This window comes from Choloepus didactylus, chromosome 4 (genome assembly GCF_015220235.1).
Source record: "Choloepus didactylus isolate mChoDid1 chromosome 4, mChoDid1.pri, whole genome shotgun sequence".
In the NCBI taxonomy this organism is placed as follows: domain Eukaryota; kingdom Metazoa; phylum Chordata; class Mammalia; order Pilosa; family Megalonychidae; genus Choloepus; species Choloepus didactylus.
This window is the reverse complement of record NC_051310.1, coordinates 8,380,213-8,400,135: the sequence shown is the minus strand read 5'-3', so window position 1 is coordinate 8,400,135 and position 19,923 is coordinate 8,380,213. Positions and strand designations below refer to the sequence as shown.

At 37.6% G+C, this 19,923-nt stretch overlaps 1 protein-coding gene across 2 annotated transcripts in view; it reads right to left on the bottom strand.

Moving 5' to 3' along the window:
* VRK1 (VRK serine/threonine kinase 1) overlaps nucleotides 1–19,206 on the bottom strand; it is a 138,649-nt gene extending 119,443 nt beyond the window's left edge. The window contains exon 1 of one of the 2 annotated variants that reach the window (XM_037831922.1): nucleotides 19,078–19,206. The gene's annotated coding sequence lies outside the window, so the exon portion shown is untranslated. The remainder of the gene's footprint in view (nucleotides 1–19,077) is intronic. The other variant, XM_037831923.1, reaches the window with a different exon arrangement.
* Nucleotides 19,207–19,923: the final 717 nt, after the last annotated feature.

The following is a 19,923-nucleotide window of genomic DNA, read 5'->3' as shown; positions in this document are numbered from 1 at the left end:
CTGCCCTAGTGGAGATACTCAAGGGAGCCCTACAGACAGAGAAACAAAGAAAGGACAGAGAGACTTGGAGAAAGGTTCAGTACTAAAGAGATTCGGTATGGGTACAATAAAGGATATTAATAGACAGAGGGGAAAAATATGACAAACATAAACCAAAGGATAAGATGGCTGATTCAAGAAATGCCTTCACAGTTATAACGTTGAATGTAAATGGATTAAACTCCCCAATTAAAAGATATAGATTCGCAGAATGGATCAAAAAAATGAACTATCAATATGTTGCATACAAAAGACTCATCTTAGACACAGGGACACAAAGAAACTGAAAGTGAAAGGATGGAAAAAAATATTTCATACAAGCTACAGCCAAAAGAAAGCAGGTGTAGCAATATTAATCTCAGATAAAACAGATTTCAAATGCAGGGATGTTTTGAGAGACAAAGAAGTCCACTACATACTAATAAAAGGGGCAATTCAACAAGAAGAAATAACAATCGTAAATGTCTATGCACCCAATCAAGGTGCCACAAAATACATGAGAGAAACACTGGCAAAATTAAAGGAAGCAATTGATGCTTCCACAATAATTGTGGGAGACTTCAACACATCACTCTCTCCTATAGATAGATCAACCAGACAGAAGACCAATAAGGAAATTGAAAACCTAAACAATCTGATAAATGAATTAGATTTAACAGACATATACAGGACATTACATCCCAAATCACCAGGATACACATACTTTTCTAGTGCTCATGGAACTTTCTCCAGAATAGATCATATGCTGGGACATAAAACAAGCCTCAATAAATTAAAAAAGATTGAAACTATTCAAAGCACATTCTCTGACCACAATGGAATACAATTAGAAGTCAATAACCATCAGAGACTTAGAAAATTCACAAATACCTGGAGGTTAAACAACACACTCCTAAACAATCAGTGGGTTAAAGAAGAAATAGCAAGAGAAATTGCTAAATATATAGAGACGAAAGAAAATGAGAACACAACATACCAAAACCTATGGGATGCAGCAAAAGCAGTGCTAAGGGGGAAATTTATAGCACTAAACGCATATATTAAAAAGGAAGAAAGAGCCAAAATCAAAGAACTAATGGATCAACTGAAGAAGCTAGAAAATGAACAGCAAACCAATCCTAAACCAAGTACAAGAAAAGAAATAACAAGGATTAAAGCAGAAATAAATGACATAGAGAACAAAAAAACAATAGAGAGGATAAATATCACCAAAAGTTGGTTCTTTGAGAAGATCAACAAGATTGACAAGCCCCTAGCTAGACTGACAAAATCAAAAAGAGAGAAGACCCATATAAACAAAATAATGAATGAAAAAGGTGACATAACTGCAGATCCTGAAGAAATTTAAAAAATTATAAGAGACTATGAACAACTGTATTGCAACAAACTGGATAATATAGAGGAAATGGACAATTTCCTGGAAACATATGAACAACTAAGACTGACCAGAGAAGAAATAGAAGACCTCAACCAACCCATCACAAGCAAAGAGATCCAATCAGTCATCAAAAATCTTCCCACAAATAAATGCCCAGGGCCAGATGGCGTCACAGGGGAATTCTACCAAACTTTCCAGAAAGAACTGACACCAATCTTACTCAAACTCTTTCAAAACATTGAAGAAAATGGAACATTACCTAACTCATTTTATGAAGCTAACATCAATCTAATACCAAAACCAGGCAAAGATGCTACAAAAAAGGAAAACTACCGGCCAATCTCCCTAATGAATATAGAAGCAAAAATCCTCAACAAAATACTTGTAAATCGAATCCAAAGACACATTAAAAAAATCATACACCATGACCAAGTGGGGTTTATTCCAGGCATGCAAGGATGGTTCAACATAAGAAAATCAATCAATGTATTACAACACATTAACAAGTCAAAAGGGAAAAATCAATTGATCATCTCAATAGATGCTGAAAAAAAGCATTTGACAAAATCCAACATCCGTTTTTGATAAAAACACTTCAAAAGGTAGGAATTGAAGGAAACTTCCTCAACATGATAAAGAGCATATATGAAAAACCCACAGCCAGCATAGTACTCAATGGTGAGAGACTGAAAGCCTTCCCTCTAAGATCAGGAACAAGACAAGGATGCCCGCTGTCACCACTGTTATTCAACATTGTGCTGGAAGTGCTAGCCAGGGCAATCTGGCAAGACAAAGAAATAAAAGGCATCCAAATTGGAAAAGAAGAAGTAAAACTGTCATTGTTTGCAGATGATATGATCTTATATCTAGAAAACCCTGAGAAATCGACGATACAGCTACTAGAGCTAATAAACAAATTTAGCAAAGTAGCGGGATACAAGGTTAATGCACATAAGTCAGTAATGTTTCTATATGCTAGAAATGAACAAACTGAAGAGACACTCAAGAAAAAGATACCATTTTCAATAGCAACTAAAAAAATCAAGTACCTAGGAATAAACTTAACCAAAGATGTAAAAGACCTATACAAAGAAAACTACATAACTCTACTAAAAGAAATAGAAGGGGACCTTAAAAGATGGAAAAATATTCCATGTTCATGGATAGGAAGACTAAATGTCATTAAGATGTCAATTCTACCCAAACTCATCTACAGATTCAATGCAATCCCAATCAAAATTCCAACAACCTACTTTGCAGACTTGGAAAAGCTAGTTATCAAATTTATTTGGAAAGGGAAGATGCCTCGAATTGCTAAAGACACTCTAAAAAAGAAAAACGAAGTGGGAGGACTTACACTCCCTGACTTTGAAGCTTATTATAAAGCCACAGTTGCCAAAACAGCATGGTACTGGCACAAAGATAGACATATAGATCAATGGAATCGAATTGAGAATTCGGAGATAGACCCTCAGATCTATGGCCGACTGATCTTTGATAAGGCCCCCAAAGTCACTGAACTGAGTCATAATGGTCTTTTCAACAAATGGGGCTGGGAGAGTCGGATATCCATATCCAAAAGAATGAAAGAGGACCCCTACCTCACCCCCTACACAAAAATTAACTCAAAATGGACCAAAGATCTCAATATAAAAGAAAGTACCATAAAACTCCTAGAAGATAATGTAGGAAAACATCTTCAAGACCTTGTATTAGGCGGCCACTTCCTAGACTTTACACCCAAAGCACAAGCAACAAAAGAGAAAATAGATACATGGGAACTCCTCAAGCTTAGAAGTTTCTGCACCTCAAAGGACTTTCTCAAAAAGGTAAAGAGGCAGCCAACTCAATGGGAAAAAATTTTTGGAAACCATGTATCTGACAAAAGACTGATATCTTGCATATATAAAGAAATCCTACAACTCAATGACAATAGTACAGTCGGCCCAATTATAAAATGGTCAAAAGATATGAAAAGACAGTTCTCTGAAGAGGAAATACAAATGGCCAAGAAACACATGAAAAAATGTTCAGCTTCACTAGCTATTAGAGAGATGCAAATTAAGACCACAATGAGATACCATCTAACACCGGTTAGAATGGCTGCCATTAAACAAACAGGAAACTACAAGTGCTGGAAGGGATGTGGAGAAACTGGAACTCTTATTCATTGTTGGTGGGACTGTATAATGGTTCAGCCACTCTGGAAGTCAGTCTGGCAGTTCCTTAGAAAACTAGATATAGAGTTACCATTCGATCCAGCGATTGCACTTCTCGGTATATACCCGGAAGGTCGGAAAGCAGTGACACGAACAGATATCTGCACGCCAATGTTCATAGCAGCATTATTCACAATTGCCAAGAGATGGAAACAACCCAAATGTCCTTCAACAGATGAGTGGATAAATAAAATGTGGTATATACACACGATGGAATACTACGTGGCAGTAAGAAGGAACGATCTTGTGAAACATATGACAACATGGATGAACCTTGAAGACATAATGCTGACCGAAATAAGCCAGGCACAAAAAGAGAAATATTATATGCTACCACTAATGTGAACTTTGAAAAATGTAAAACAAATGGCTTATAATGTAGAATGTAGGGGAACTAGCAATAGAGAGCAATTAAGGAAGGGGGAACAATAATCCAAGAAGAACAGATAAGCTATTTAACGTTCTGGGGATGCCCAGGAATGACTATGGTCTGTTAATTTCTGATGGATACAGTAGGAGCAAGTTCACAGAAATGTTGCTATATTAGGTAACTTTCTTGGGGTAAAGTAGGAACATGTTGGAAGTTAAGCAGTTATCTTAGGTTAGTTGTCTTTTTCTTACTCCCTTGTTATGGTCTCTTTGAAATGTTCTTTTATTTTATGTTTGTTTTCTTTTTAACTTTTTTTTTCATACAGTTGATTTAAAAAAGGGAAAGTTAAAAAAAAAAAAAAAGAAAAGTAAAACAAGGAAAAAAAAAAGATGTAGTGCCCCCTTGAGGAGCCTGTGGAGAATGCAGGGGTATTCGCCTACACCACCTCCATGGTTGCTAACATGACCACAGACATAGGGGACTGGTGGTTTGATGGGTTGAGCCCTCTACCACAGGTTTTACCCTTGGGAAGACGGTTGCTGCTAAGGAGAGGCTAGGCCTCCCTATGGTTGTGCCTAAGAGCCTCCTCCCGAATGCCTCTTTGTTGCTCAGATGTGGCCCTGTCTCTCTAGCTAAGCCAACTTGAAAGGTGAAATCACTGCCCTCCCCCCTACGTGGGATCAGACACCCAGGGGAGTGAATCTCCCTGGCAACGTGGAATATGACTCCCGGGGAGGAATGTAGACCGGGCATCGTGGGACGGAGAACATCTTCTTGACCAAAAGGGGGATGTGAAAGGAAATGAAATAAGCTTCAGTGGCAGAGAGATTCCAAAAGGAGCCGAGAGGTCACTCTGGTGGGCACTCTTATGCACACTTTAGACAACCCTTTTTAGGTTCTAAAGAATTGGGGTAGCTGGTGGTAGATACCTGAAACTATCAAACTACAACCCAGAACCCATGAATCTCGAAGACAGTTGTATAAAAATGTAGCTTATGAGGGGTGACAGTGGGATTGGGAAAGCCATAAGGACCACACTCCACTTTGTCTAGTTTATGGATGGATGAGTAGAAAAATAGGGGAAGGAAACAAACAGACAAAGGTACCCAGTGTTCTTTTTTACTTCAATTGTTCTTTTTCACTCTAATTATTATTCTTGTTATTTTTGTGTGTGTGCTAATGAAGGTGTCAGGGATTGATTTAGGTGATGAATGTACAACTATGTAATGGTACTGTAAACAATCGAAAGTACGATTTGTTTTGTATGACTGCGTGGTATGTGAATATATCTCAATAAAATGAAGATTTAAAAAAAATCAGTGAAATATAATAGAAATTTGGTTACTTTAAAAAGTTGGGTTATATGTAATTTTTACTTTTTCTCATTGAAACTTTTATATGTTTTCCAAATTTTATTCAAGGAGCATATATTTGTGTTGTAATCAGAAAATAAACAATAAACATTATTTTTACTGTTATCTCTAAAAAAAAAAAAAAATTAGTATTGTTGATATTCTACCTTTGCATCATGCTCTTAAATGGCTTGGCATGGCACCATTACCAATGTTATCTGTATTTGAAATTTTGATATTTTGTTCACCATGGACTTTTTGCATTACTTTTGATTTTTTAAAACCTTGCATTCAAATACTATTTCCTGAGTTTTTTGGTGCCCCTTAAATTTGGGGCACAAGGTAAATGCCTCACTATCCTTCCCTGCTTTAAAACCTGAAGCACACTTTTTCACTTTAATTATTATTCTGGTTATTTTTGTGCGTGTGGTAATGACGGTGTTGGGGATTGATTTTGGTGATGAATGTACAACTATGTAACAGTACTGTGAACAATCGAATGTATGATTTGTTTTATATGACTGTGTGGTATGTGAATATATCTCAATAAAATGAATATTAAAAAAAAAAAAAAAAAAAAGAAGATTCTAATAGGCCTAAATAAAGCTGTAAAGCTAGACAGAATGCCACAGCAAACCACCGCCAGAAAGGAAATCAGAAAACGTTTCATTCAAATCCTTCATTTTACAGATGAAACTGAGGGGCCAGATGGGTTTAATAGCATGACCAAGTTCAAAAGGCTCATTAGAGGTAACTTAAGGCCAAGAACAGAAAAATCCTAACTCCCAGGCTTGTGTCCACCTGACAATGCTACCTTCTACCACTTGCCTGGCAACCAAATGGAAATAAATGAACCTTGACCCCTACAACTCACAATACACACAAATCAATTCCTGGGGGACCTGGACCTAAATGTGAAAAGTTAAAAAATCTTGTTGAAGATAAGAGAATAACTTCATGGCCATAAGGTAGCAAAAGCTTCTTAAGACACAAAATACAGTAACCATAAAGAAAAATACTGATAAACCAGAACTGATCAAAATTTAGAATTACATTTCATCGAAAGATGTATTTGAAGATTACATTGAATGGGAAGAGATGTTTAACAATTCATATAGTCAACAAAGGATTCATATCCAGAATATATAAAAACTCCAACAAACCAATAAGAAAAAAGATAAATAGCCCAATTTGTTAAAAATCGGCAGGCTTGTACAGGTACTTCATAACAGAGGATATGTAAATGGCTAGCACAAAAATAGAAAGGTGCTCACATCATTAGTCATCAGAGAAATGCCTATTAAAACCACACACTAGAATGGTTAAAAATGTTTAAAAGTTTAAAAAACTGACAGTAGCAATTCTAAGTGAGGCAGAGGGGCAACTGGAATACTGTACATTGCTGGTAAGAATATAAATTGGTAAAACAACTTTGGAAAACCGTTTGGCATATCTATTAAAGCTGAAGCTACACATATGGTATGACCAGATATGAGTAGATAGGTACACCAAGTAAAATGAATAGATATGTACACCAAAGGATATGCAAAAGAAAGATTAAAGCAGCATTATTCATAATTGCCCCAAAGTAGAAACTACTCAAAAATCCATCTACAGTAGAAAGGATAAATGAATTGTGGTATATATGTGTGGTGGTTTTACAAAACGGCCAAAAATTCTTTGACATACCACCAAGAAATGAGATCTAGTCCCTTGTCTTGAACCCACACAGACTTGTGTCTATTACAACCAGCAGAGTATGGCAGAAGTGATGTTATATAACTTCCAAAACAGGAACACAGCCAACATGGTGTGAAAAGCCAAAACCTCACAGAAAAGCCCACATATAGGTGCTCCAATTGATAATCCCAGATGACTCCAGTCTTCAAGACAATTCTGCCTAGGTACCAGACTTGTTAATGAGAGAGCCTCTAGAGGATTCCTGCCCCCAGCCATTGTAGAGCAGAGACAAGCAATCCCTACCATGCCCTATCCAAGTTACTACCTCACAGAATCCATAGCATGATTACATAGTTGTTTCATACCACTAAGTTTGGAGTAATGTGTTATGCAGTAATAAATAGCCAAAATTGGTGTGTTGTGCAGTGACAGATAACCAGAACCAGACAGCTATACAATAACAACAAACTACTGCTGCATGCAACAAGGTGGATGAATTCCACAATGATGAGTAACAGAAGCCAGTCACAAAAGGGTACACAGGGTATAATTCCATTTACATAATATATGAGTTCAAAAACAAGCAAAATTAATCTATAGTTAAAAAAATCAGAATAGTGGTTACCTTGGGTGGGAGAAATTACTGAAAAGGGGCACAAGAGAGGCTTCTGGGGTGCTGGAATAGTGAATATCTTGATCTGGGTGGTGGTTATCACAGTATGTGCACTTTGTAAAAAGTTCACTGAGCTAGAAACTTAAGGTTTCTGCACTTTTTCCATTATGAATGTTATACTTCAGTAAAAACTTACTTTTTTTTAAGTCAGCAGAACTTGGTAATCCAACACATGCAAGGGTATGAAGGAGAAATAAAAGATGACTTCAACTTTTCAGGCATGATTAACTAGGTGGTACCATTAACAGAACAGTTAAACCATGGGGGAAATAAACACAGGAGCAGAAAGCAGAGACCACATCCTATTCATTTTGTATGCAAGTATCTACCATAGTACTTAACACATAGCCCTTCCGGCTTCCTACATACTCCTCCCATTTTCATTTCTCTCTGACCACCTCTTCTTGGTCTCCTTTGTTGCCTCCCTTCTCTCAGCTGCCTCTTAATTTTGGGATTCCTAGGACTCCACCCTCAATCATTTCTTACATACACAAGTGATTTCAGCCAATACAATGGCTTCCATGACCTTCTGGGAGTGCACAATTCCCAAATCTGAATCTGAGTCCAATCCCCCTTCCCTGAACATCAACACCTAGATGTCCCCAAAAGACCTCAAACCTAAGGTGTCTAAAGAGGAACTCCTTACATTTAGCAAACTGCCACCACCAACCACCCTGCAATTTGCATGTGTGTGAACGTGCACACACATCACACACTCGCTTCTTTCTCCTGCATTTTCAATTTCAGATGATGGCATCAACACCTACCTATTCTTTAAGCTTGAAACTTCAGAGTCAACCAAGAATTAGGACACCAAAATATCTTTAAAAGTTACTATTAGCTAAATCCAATAAAAAAAAATATAATAGGATGAATATAAGCTCTCCTGGTTAGACCCCAAAACTAATGCATAAGAACAAACTGAAGAAGATAGTTTAGATAGGTGCAGGAATTTTATTCAACTGTAGCCTCAAAGTATGATGTGATCATCAATAGGAGAGAAAACAATATTAATAAAAATATAGTATGTAGAAGAAGGAAGGAAATATTCTTCCCTATGTTATTAGAAGAAAAGCACAATATCCAGAACAAGAGATGGCTACTCTATTTTTTTTACTATTTAAACCATATCTAGAGTATTGCACTCAATTCCAAGCACTAGCTTAAAGACGAAATTAAATCAAAGGTGAACTGACACGAAACCATGCCAAACAAGGAATAGTTAATGAACTGGGACTGTTTCAACTCAAGAGACCGAGAAGACATGATAACTGTCTTCATATATTTGAAAGGATGTTACATGGAAAGGGGGTTCAGGTTGTTCCACATGTCTCCAAAAAGACAAAATTGGGTAGAAGAAACAAGAAATAAGACTTCTATTCAATGTAAGTACTTTCAAACAGTAAAACTTTAAAAATAGGATAGCCTGTTCCTAGAGCAGTGATTTTCAACATGGATGATTTTGCCCCCGGGGGATATTTGGCAATATCTGGAAACATATTTTATTTTCATGGGAGGCAGGGGAATTACTGGGGATCTAGTGGGGAATGCCAGGGATGCAAAACATCCTACAATGCACAGGACAGTCCCCGCAAAGAATTATCCCTCTAAATAGTCAATAACCCTATGGTTGAGAAACCCTGCTCTATAGCTATTGAGTTTCCTGTCATTGAAGGCATTCCATAAGAAACCAGACAATGTGATAATGTCCAGTAAGTGACTTTAAAAAATGGTAGGAAGTGAATTTTTTTTTTGTCTGATAACTCTCCATAGAAAAATACCCTCAAGTATTTTAAAGTGATGATGATGCTGGATAAACATTTAATGAGCAGTTACAATGGGTCATGTATTAAGTGATTCATGTGCACATTACACGTTAATTCTTACAACAACCCTATGAGGTAGGTATTATTTTACCTTGATTTGATGGTACAATTAGGTTGCCCTAATGTCATACAGCAGTCAATATTTGAATTCAGATCTACAAGACTCCAATTATATACATCACAATCCAAAGCATATATATTAAATGGCTTTCAACCCTGCAAAGCTTTTGAACTCTAGAAAACAAATGAAGCAGCACATATTCTAGAATTCTAACATTGGGACAATGTCTGAACAGGTTTGTGCTCACTGCAAACCTAGCTGGCTAGAAGAAAGAGGAAAGGATTATTTGAAGTAGTCCCGTGAAAAAGGAGAGAACAATTATCCTGATTGTCCCCAATTGCCTACTTCTATAAGAGCCAAGAAGCTCTTATATACCCATGGAATCTCAGTCAGAAGCTGGGATTAATGATGACATCCCTTTATCCAAAGGCGTGAAAGCTCAGGATGGACAGACGTTTGAACATCCCCAACTGGGAATCCTGCCCTTAACAAATATACTAGATGCAGATACATGGTTTCTTGGCTGCCTATACTCACGCCCATCTGTCAGGATGGCAGTGTGCCTGCTCACATGTTGGTCAAACTGTCACTAGGGCATAGGTGCCAAGCAATGATAGTTTTAAATGGGCAGCTTGCATAGCACCGTAAGAGCTTGCTCTTAAGCAGAAAAAAATTTTCTGTGATAATACTGAGGGGATGCAATCATAAGTGAAATATTCTTGGTCAATCTCAGCATTTCATTGGGAAAAAAAGATCTAGAGTAGTAGAAAACAACCAGACTAAGGAAGTTGAATCAAACAGAAAAGGTACTTTGAAGACAATTATCTAAGTTGTCGTGTTAAAGCTTTCCACACTGCCAACCTTTCATTAATACATGTCATGGCAACCTCTTATACAGTAAAATCCTTTGCTCAACAAGTCATCATTGATTAAAAATCTGGGATGGTATGCTTTTCCATGTTTTTAATAAAAGAGTAGAAATGCACTGGTTTTAGTAACTTGACTGACATTAAGTAAGATCTAATTGTTGGGTAGTTATTTGCTAAATGAAGGAAGTTTGCTCTATACCCAAGATAACTTTTTTAAATGCACAAAAGAAAGGAGAAACCAAACAAGATTTCCAAAGATGAATGGAAAAAAAGAGTGTAACATGCTTGGGGGAAAAAAAAAATCAGAAAGTGAAGTGGATGCTAAGAAAATATAAATTGAGTATTATCATTCACAAATTTTAAAAATTAGGACTCAAGGACAGAACAATAGGATTGTTACCTATCACATTACCCTGACCATAAGCAAAAATGTTCCTAAACTACATCTAGGTTCCTAGTCTATCCTTTAAGATCTTTGGATTGCTGGCATGAAGTACTTAATGTTCCTACTATCTGGAAATTCTTCACTAAGACTAAAAATCTAATGCTGCAATTTGAGCCATTTGTTCTGGTTCAGTCCTCAGTGGTTTCAAAGAACAGCTGGTCATCATCAGTCTCTGTACAGTTCTTCAAATACAAGTATCAAGACATACTGATTAAATAACCCGAGTCTCCTTTTTGCCATGATAAATAAATCTAATTCCATTAACTTTTCCTCATTGGACCAATTTACCAATTCTTTATGTTTTTCATCATTTCAGTTGCTCACTGCTTGGATCCTTTTCAGGCCTAATAAGAAATGTCATTCACTTCAACAATGAGTCAATAGAAACTACTCTTCTTCCTCTATGTACAACTTAACTAAAAGTAGCATGAATATGAAAACGTTTAAAATTCTAGCACAGTTCTCAGTACCCATCACCAAGACAGTGCAAAAGACTGAAATCTACCAGTACTCTTCCAGGAAAATGCTAGGGTCTTACAGCATTTTTAACAACACATTTTTAGCTTTCTAGTAAACATTTGTAACACAAAGAGGTTAGTCAAGTTAAGAGTGATTGTCACATCTGTTCTTCCTATCAACGTATTATTCCTGTGCCTGGGCCCTAAAACAACTTCTTCTGAATACCGTTTCCACCATATCATTTTCCCCTCAAAATCCTACAATATCTTCCTAATGGCAAATGAAATGGATTACAAACCCGTCAATTTAGCCAGAATCTTCTATACTCATGAACTAACCAGCCTTCTTTCACTTCCCTCCTCCCCCCTCCACTATTTAAGTGACTTCCCAAAATACCCAACTCCACACATTTTCTCTAGGACCTGTCCTGCTCATGCTATTCTCTAACATGTTCTCCCACTTCCTTTCAAATCTACATGTACTTTCTTCAAGACCCAAGCCACGTTATACCTTCAAAAATCTGTACTGATTTTCAAACTTAATTGTTTATTCATTTCCTCCTTTCTTCATTGTAGTACACAGGTTACAGTCATATTCCAGTGATCTGTGATATCTAACTTTATTGAATAAAATAATTGAGTGTTTCCAGTTGTACTTTCAAATCTAGACAATAGTTTTGCTTTTTTTTTAATCCCTGCTTAAAACTGATCTGTAGATTTAATGTAATTCCTTTCAAAATCCCAACAGGAGTTTTTGTAGACATAGGCTGATTCTAAAATCAATACAGAAAGGCAAAGGAACCAGATTAGTTAAAATAATTTTGAAAAAGAACAAAATGGAAGAATCACTCGGCCCCATTTTAAGACATTATTTTTCACTACAGTAAACAGAGTGTGGTATTGGTGGAAGAATAGACAGATCAACAAACAAAACACAGAATCCAGATAAAAATCCATACAAGTATAACCAACTGATTTTTGATAAAGGTACAAAATCCATTCATTCAGGAAAAGATAGGCTATTCAGCCAATGATTTTAGAACAAGTGGACATCTACAGGCAAAAAAAAAATAAAAGAACCAAGACCTAAACCTCACACCCTATGCAAAAATTAATTCAAAATGCATCATAGATCTAAATGTAAAACATAAAATTATACAATGCTTAGAAGAAAACAAAGGTGTACATCTTCCTGATCTAGGGTTAGGGAAAGAGTTCTGAGACATGTATGACACCAAAAACATGACCCATAAGTTGATAAACTGGACTCCATCAAAATTTAAAATGTTTGCTCTGCAAAAGACACTGTTAAGAGAATGAAAAAAGCCAAGCACAGACCAAAATAATATTTTTGCAAATCACATAGTGGCAAAGGACTTTTACCCAGAATATATAAAGAACTCTATAAACTCAATAAGAAAACAAACAATCCAATTACAAAATGGGCAAAACACTGGAGCAAGTTACAAAAGAAAATGCAAATGGCAAACAGGCATGTGAAAGATGTTCAACATTATTAGCCATTAAGGAAATGCAAATTAAAGCCACAACGAGATACCACTACACACCTGTTAGATGGTGAACATAAAAAATACCACCAATACAAATGCTAACAAGGATGCTGACAAACTGTATCTTTCACACAGTGATATTAAGATTGTAAAATGGTACAGCTACTCAGAAATAGTCGGCAGCTTCTTAAAAAGGTAAACATACACATAGCATATGACCCAACAGTCACATGCTTGGGAATTTATCCTAGAGAAACGAAAACTTACATTCATACAAAAACCAGAACATGAAGGTTCATAGTAGCTTTATTGTGATAGCCAAATACTAGAAATGACCCACATGTTCTTCAGTGGTTAAATGATCAAATAAAAATGCAGGGCAGCCTCACAATGGAACATTAGCAAGCAACAAAAAGAACAAACTATTGACACGTGCAACAACTTGGATGGAGCTAATGAAAACAGCCAATTTCAAAAGGTTATTCATTATATGATTCCATTTATATAGCTTTCTGGAAATGACAAAAGTTAGATATGAAGAGATTAGGGTTGAGGGCTGTGGCATCGATAATAAAGGAATAGGTAGCACGAGTGAGTTTTTTTGGGGTGATGGAGTAGTTATCCTGATCGTAATAGTAGTTAACATGAATCTATACACATGATAAAATCTTACAGAGCCATATGTAAAAAATAAAAGGGTAAAAACTGAAATTCAAATAAGTAGTTTAATTACTAATACTGCATCAATGTCAACTTCCTAGTTTTGATAATTGTACCATGGTTTTGTAGGATTTTACCACCTGGAAACCAAGTGAAGAGCTACAACTATTTTTGGAACTTCGGGGCAAGAATAAAATTATTTCAAAATAAAAAGCTTTTAAAAATTATCATATATTCTACTATCTCTATTTAGATATAGATCTCTATTTAGATACAGATAACTGACAAAATTATACTGAAGAAAAAATGAATTTTCTTAAGACATTGGGGGTTGAATTAATCTTTCTATGATTAGTGATTTAAATTAAATCAAATCCAGCCTATTGAAAACAATGAAATGACAATTTTTCCTTTAGTACTCAATATTTAAAAGTCAATGACTTTATCTTACTGGCTTGAGAGCATCAAAATATTTTAAGATTCTTAGTATAGTACCTTTCTGTAACTTTTTATTTTGAAATACTTATAGACTTATGATAAGTTGCAAATATAATACAGAGAGGTCCTGTATACCCATTACCCAGCTTCCCCCAAGGCTAACATCTTACATTATCAAAACCAGGACAGTGACAGTGATTCACCAGTAGTAATTAAACTACAGACCTTTCTTGGATTTCATGTTATTACATGAATTTTTTTGTATGCCTTTGTGCACAGTTCTACAACATTTTGTCACATGTATTGTGTCATATAACCACCACCACAGTCAACATAAAGAACTGTTCTGTCATCACAAAGGAACTCCCTCATGATAATCGTTTACAGTCTTATGCCACCCCCATCCTTATCCCCTGGCAACCACTTACCTTTTCTCCATCTCTGTAATTTGGTCATTTCCAGAATGCTATATAAATGGATCACCTTTTGAGATTAGATGTTTTCACTCCGCATAATGCCCTTAACACCAACCAAGTTGTGTCAAAGTAGTTCCTTTTTGTTGCTCAGTAGTCTTCCAGTGCATGACTGCACCGCAATTTATTAAACTATTTATCCACCAAAAGACATGTGGGTCACCTCTAGTTTTTGGCTATTACAAATAAAGCTGCTATGAACATTCATGGTCAGGTTCTGTATGAACGTAAGTTTTCATTTTTCTAGGATAAATGTCCAGGAGTGCAATGTTAAACTTTTTAAGAAACTGCCAAACTGATTTCCAGAGTCCAGAAATTTGACATAAATATGAAAAATGGCTGTTCTATTTCACATTCTCACCAGCAATGTATCAGGTAATATAAATTTGAAAATCAAGATTTCTAAAATATTTTCTAAAAAGCCTGAAAAACCATTAAGATTAGACCTCTTTAGCATTTAAAAAGTGTATTTTTAAAACTTTTTTCCTGATCCCCAAACAACAGACTTCCTTTTTAATACCTTTAACATGGAGTGTATAATTATATGCTACTCTGCATGTTGATAGCTCTGGTGTCACAATATATAGTAAACTGCAGTAAGTAGGAAAAAAAAGCAACATTGCCAATGGAAACTGTCAAAGACCCAGACAGAGTCTATGAAGACAACAGATTTAATGGCACTTCCTAATGTTTCGCATTGTGAAATGAGATCACATTGCACTAATACATAGTATCTTCAAATGATGACATTTATTCAGCTGTTACTTGGTAAAAGAATTTGAGAAAAAGCAATTATCCTGAAATAATGCTGTAGTTATCTTAGCTAGAAGATTTCTAACTTACCATTTCTTATTTTTAATAAAAGTTTAACTGACAAGTGGATAATGGAGTCTTTTTTTGGGTACTTGAAACAAGGATATAACCTACACTAGGTCTGGAGCAGACCTATCTGTCCCACATACAAACACCAGCGAGACAGCCAGTACACAAAGAAAATAAAACACACACACAGAAGAAACTATCAGGCCCCAGAAAGAGTGGGGTGCTGCTGCCTTTGTTTCTAAAGACCTGCCAGTTCTCAGTTTTAGTCCCTTGCAGGACCAACTATTTCATTCCTGATAATGAGCTCTATAAGATGCATGTGACCCAAGGATGCTGTTTGCTTAAAAAGTATATGATAGAACATTCCCTCTAGAATATCTTCCCATTTAATGCGTATAGTTTACTGATAAACATTTTGGTGTGCGTATATGCTTAATATCCATCTTTAAAATATTTGCCAGGGGGAGCAATGTCTATCTTAATTTTCAAATCCTAGAGCACTGGTTCACTCCTTGGGCCAGAGACCCATGGAGAGAAAGGAGTTATTACAAAGAATCATCAAAATCCATATACCTACCTAAAAACTAATGATCAGATTTACAAACATGTGTTTTTTCCAAGGAACAAAGATGCTGTGGCTAATTATTAATAAATTTACTTAAGAATGTTACTGTAAGTAGCTTCTTAACATTAGTATTCATTGATGAATATTAAAAATCTAACTATTATTGGGGGTGGCAGGAAGGGCAGGGGCACATCTCATACCTCTCTAGGCTCTCTAGAGAACTCTTTTGTCCAAGGATCATCCAGAATAAAAGGAGTAAGAAGTGCTTGAGTTTGAATGCTAGGATTTAAGACAACACTGGGAGATATGGAGGAATAAATGGGAAATGCATGGAATTACATTTAAACAGCAACTTTGGAATGCGAGATGTTTGGATATTTTTCAGGAGCCAAAGGAAAAAAAGCAAACGGCACTGCCCACCTTGCATTTTTTTTTAATGGTAAGTAGGAATATATTCACAGGAATTTTGGTCAAAAGGACCAAACATATCCTAGACTAAAAACGCATACTGGTTACACCAGCTAGCTAAATGTTTTGTCAAGGTTCTATCACCTTTCTAAATTAATCCTTATTAAAAATCCCAGATTTTCTATATTTTGTCACTAATGTAAAATTTTTCAAATGTACCCTACACATTTAATGACTTCTTATCTGCTGGGTGCTAGATAACTAAAGTCAAAACAAATGAGCTATACTAAATGAACAAAAAGAAAACTTGCTTTAACAAGACACTACAATGGCAAGAACGCACTCTGTCCCTAGCATAGTTCCTGGTATATAGTATGCACGGTGAAAAAAAATGAGTCCTTTTCTGCTCACTCTGAAACATAACCTCTGCAAGCATGTAATATATCCCACCAGCCTGAAAAATTTTCTCCAGTCCTATTCAGTTACCAATCCATTCTCAAAACCCATCAAGACCAATTTTCATGAAAGCCTCACTCACACACACAAAGACACAGCATTTAATTCCCATTAGGCTCACTGCCTGATAGATGGAGATATGAGCATTTGCATATTTGCATAAATTCAGAAGTCATCCTTCATTTGGTATAAGGTAAATGTTAAAACATGTCTTTCTAGGCTTTGCTTCATTTCTAGTAAGATTTGTTTTTCAAATCAAAAGTATTTTCCAAGTTTTATTCTTAAAATCAAAATCCTACTCATAGTTCATTATATCTTATAGGGATGCCTTTAAGGAAAAAAAAAAAAAAAAACTATTGTGCTATTGTGTTGCCAAAATAAACATCCAATTTTTTGTTGTTGTTGTTGTTTTTAAGACGTCTGGGACATTCACTTACATATTTATTATTATTTAACATTAGTTTTCAAATTTTAAAAAAGGTATCTTATTTCCTCTAAGAAATTTAATTTTAGGTCTGTCAACATTTTGAATGCATTACTGTTATTTTTAAAATATACACTTGCATCTTGGAATACAACTTAGCATAAGCTTTCCATATAACCATTTCCTGGGCACTTACTAACTTACTACATGCCAGGCTCTATGTTTAACATGTTACTCCATTATCTCATTTGTTTAACAAATATCCTTTCAAAATTTTTGCAGCACCAAGCATAACCAAGAAGCCATTACACTATAAACCTGATATTTGTGCTGGATACTAGTTGACAGATACATTGACAATAACGCAACAGAAGCTTGTTATTAAATTCAAGTTGTGCTACTGTAATAACAGAATCCTATATGCAATGTTGAGATGCACAGAGAATACCATCTGTGGTAGTGTCAGCAGAGGAAGCTATTATTAAGTGACTACTTAAGTTCCATTCCCTTCTAGAGGTACCAGATGAACATAATCTTGTCTACCCAAAAATTTAATTCCAATTACTACATGCCATTTTGAACAGCATAAACATAGCATGAATAAAATGATTATATATAAAGAATCCTTGCTCCCTTCTGAAATTGCTTTACAACTGTAGATTAAATTCTCCCTCAAAATATCATGCTCAGCATGTCACAAGAAGTGTGGTGCCTTTACTCTGAACTCTTAAAAATAAATGCTGCCCTACATTTGTTTTACTCGTGCAAATTTCAGACCCAACAGATGGGCAATTCCAGTTAAAAAAAAAAAAAAAAAGTAAAATAATTAATGAGGCTCTTTATCAGTTTCCTCCCAACAGCAAAACTGGTATTTCCAAGTTGTCCCAAGAAAAGGAAAGGGGAAAGGAAAGGAAGAGCGGATATAAAGAAAGACAAAAATGGGTGACTTGACAGAAAAGACATTAGAAAAATGGGTGGCCTGAAACGAAACCGAGCGTTTCTCTCTCCACCCAGGCGCCTCTTTCGGCGCCTTTTTCCAGCGTTTAGAAAGGGGTCAAAAAATGTTTGTCGAATATAACTAAATCACCAATGAGTTTTGAGGGAGGAATCAAAAAGTATTGACGGTTGGAAAAACTATTTATTGCTCTTGAACACAGATGCATCAGTAAAGGGTACCACCCTGTCAACAAGTGAGGGAACAGAAGAGGAACAGTCAAGAGGGATAAGAAAATCCCTGTAAAACCCCACAGAGCGCTCTACCGTCTTGCACCATGCCCTCAAGGACAAGCTCGCGGGGCGTCACCGGGTCAATGACTAGTAAAAAGAAGGTGAGGGATGGACCTGACCTGGAACGCTCTCCTCGGGGGGCCAGGCGCCCTCTCCTCTCTTAGGTCGAGAGTCAAACGTCACCTCCTCTGAAATGCCTTCCCTGATCTCCTCATCTAAAGGGCCTCACTCCATTACTCTGGCCCACAATCGCCTGAACCCAAGTAAAAGGGAGCTTTTCGGTGTCCAGAAATGATCGTGTTTGCTCATATTCTGTGTTTGCCTTCTAGAACGTAAGCCGCATGGCGGCAGAGGGGCCTAGTGGGCCGTGTTCACTCACGGTACCCAGCACAGCGCCTGGCACACGCGCAGACCCACATCTCAGACGAGACCCCGAGCGCCGAGGAAGCGGTGCAGGTCTGAGAGCTGCGGTCCAGAACGAGCAGCCAGGGCTGGGGTGCCTGCCCGGGCCGGGAGGGAGGGGACGCCCACACCTGCGGAGGCGACGCGGCCACGCGCGGCCCAGCCGGGCGGCGCCTACCGCAGCCCCCGGCGCGGCTCGAGGACCGCCCGAGGTCACGGCTGCCCGGAGGCCAAGCCCCGGCCCCAGCCCCCCGACGTCCGCCTCCGCGCCCCCCGCCCGGGGCCCGAGCTCTCCCGCCGCGTCGCCTGCGACCTCCCTACCCCAAGCCGCAGAGCGGTCGCCTTCTGCCCAGTACGAACTTCCCGCCGCTTTCGCCAATTCCCAACTCCAGCGCCGCGCCGGCCCCCTCCACACCCTGCAGTATGGACCCTTCCCATTGGCTCTGCGGGCGGCGGGGAGGCGGGACGAGCGGGAGCGCGGTGGAGCGAGGCGGAGCCGGCTCTCACCCCGCCGCCTCCCCAAGAATGCCGGGAGCCGTGGTCCAGCGCTCCCTCTGTATGCTGGGAATTGAAGTCTTTTAGCGGCACAGTAAGGTCCCTGTCTCTTTGCCCCTGTGGGCTTCTGGGAAATGTAGTTTACCGCCTCTCCGTCCTTCTAATTCGTTTCCTACCAATGGGTTATGAACGGAAATAAATATTGCCAGTGTTAGGAGTAGCTTGATTTATTAAGTAAATGCATTGACTGGCTGAGCGTCTCCTCTGCATTCTTGCACCTGCTCATGTTTTCCCATCTTCTGGTCCACCACGCTGGAATACTTTTCCCACGCCTGGAATGCTTGGCTCAGTATGCTATGGCCTGGCTGTGAAGACAACAGTCTACGGCTCAAATCCTAGCTCCTCAACTTAATAGCTTTGTGACCTAAGGAAAGTTTCTTAATCTCCAGAGCCTCAGTTTCCTGTTTATGTGAGGATTAAATGATCTATAGACAGTACTTTGCACATGATAGTTGCTCAATTAACAGTAGATAGTGTTAATATTATTCTGCCCACCCGTTGCCATGTGTCTAAGCCCCACCTGTCTCTCAAAGTCTATTTCATTGTCTGCCTAATCCTCTGTGGTATGTCATCTGTATGTCTCTTATACTGCAGTTTACCTTGTATTTATAA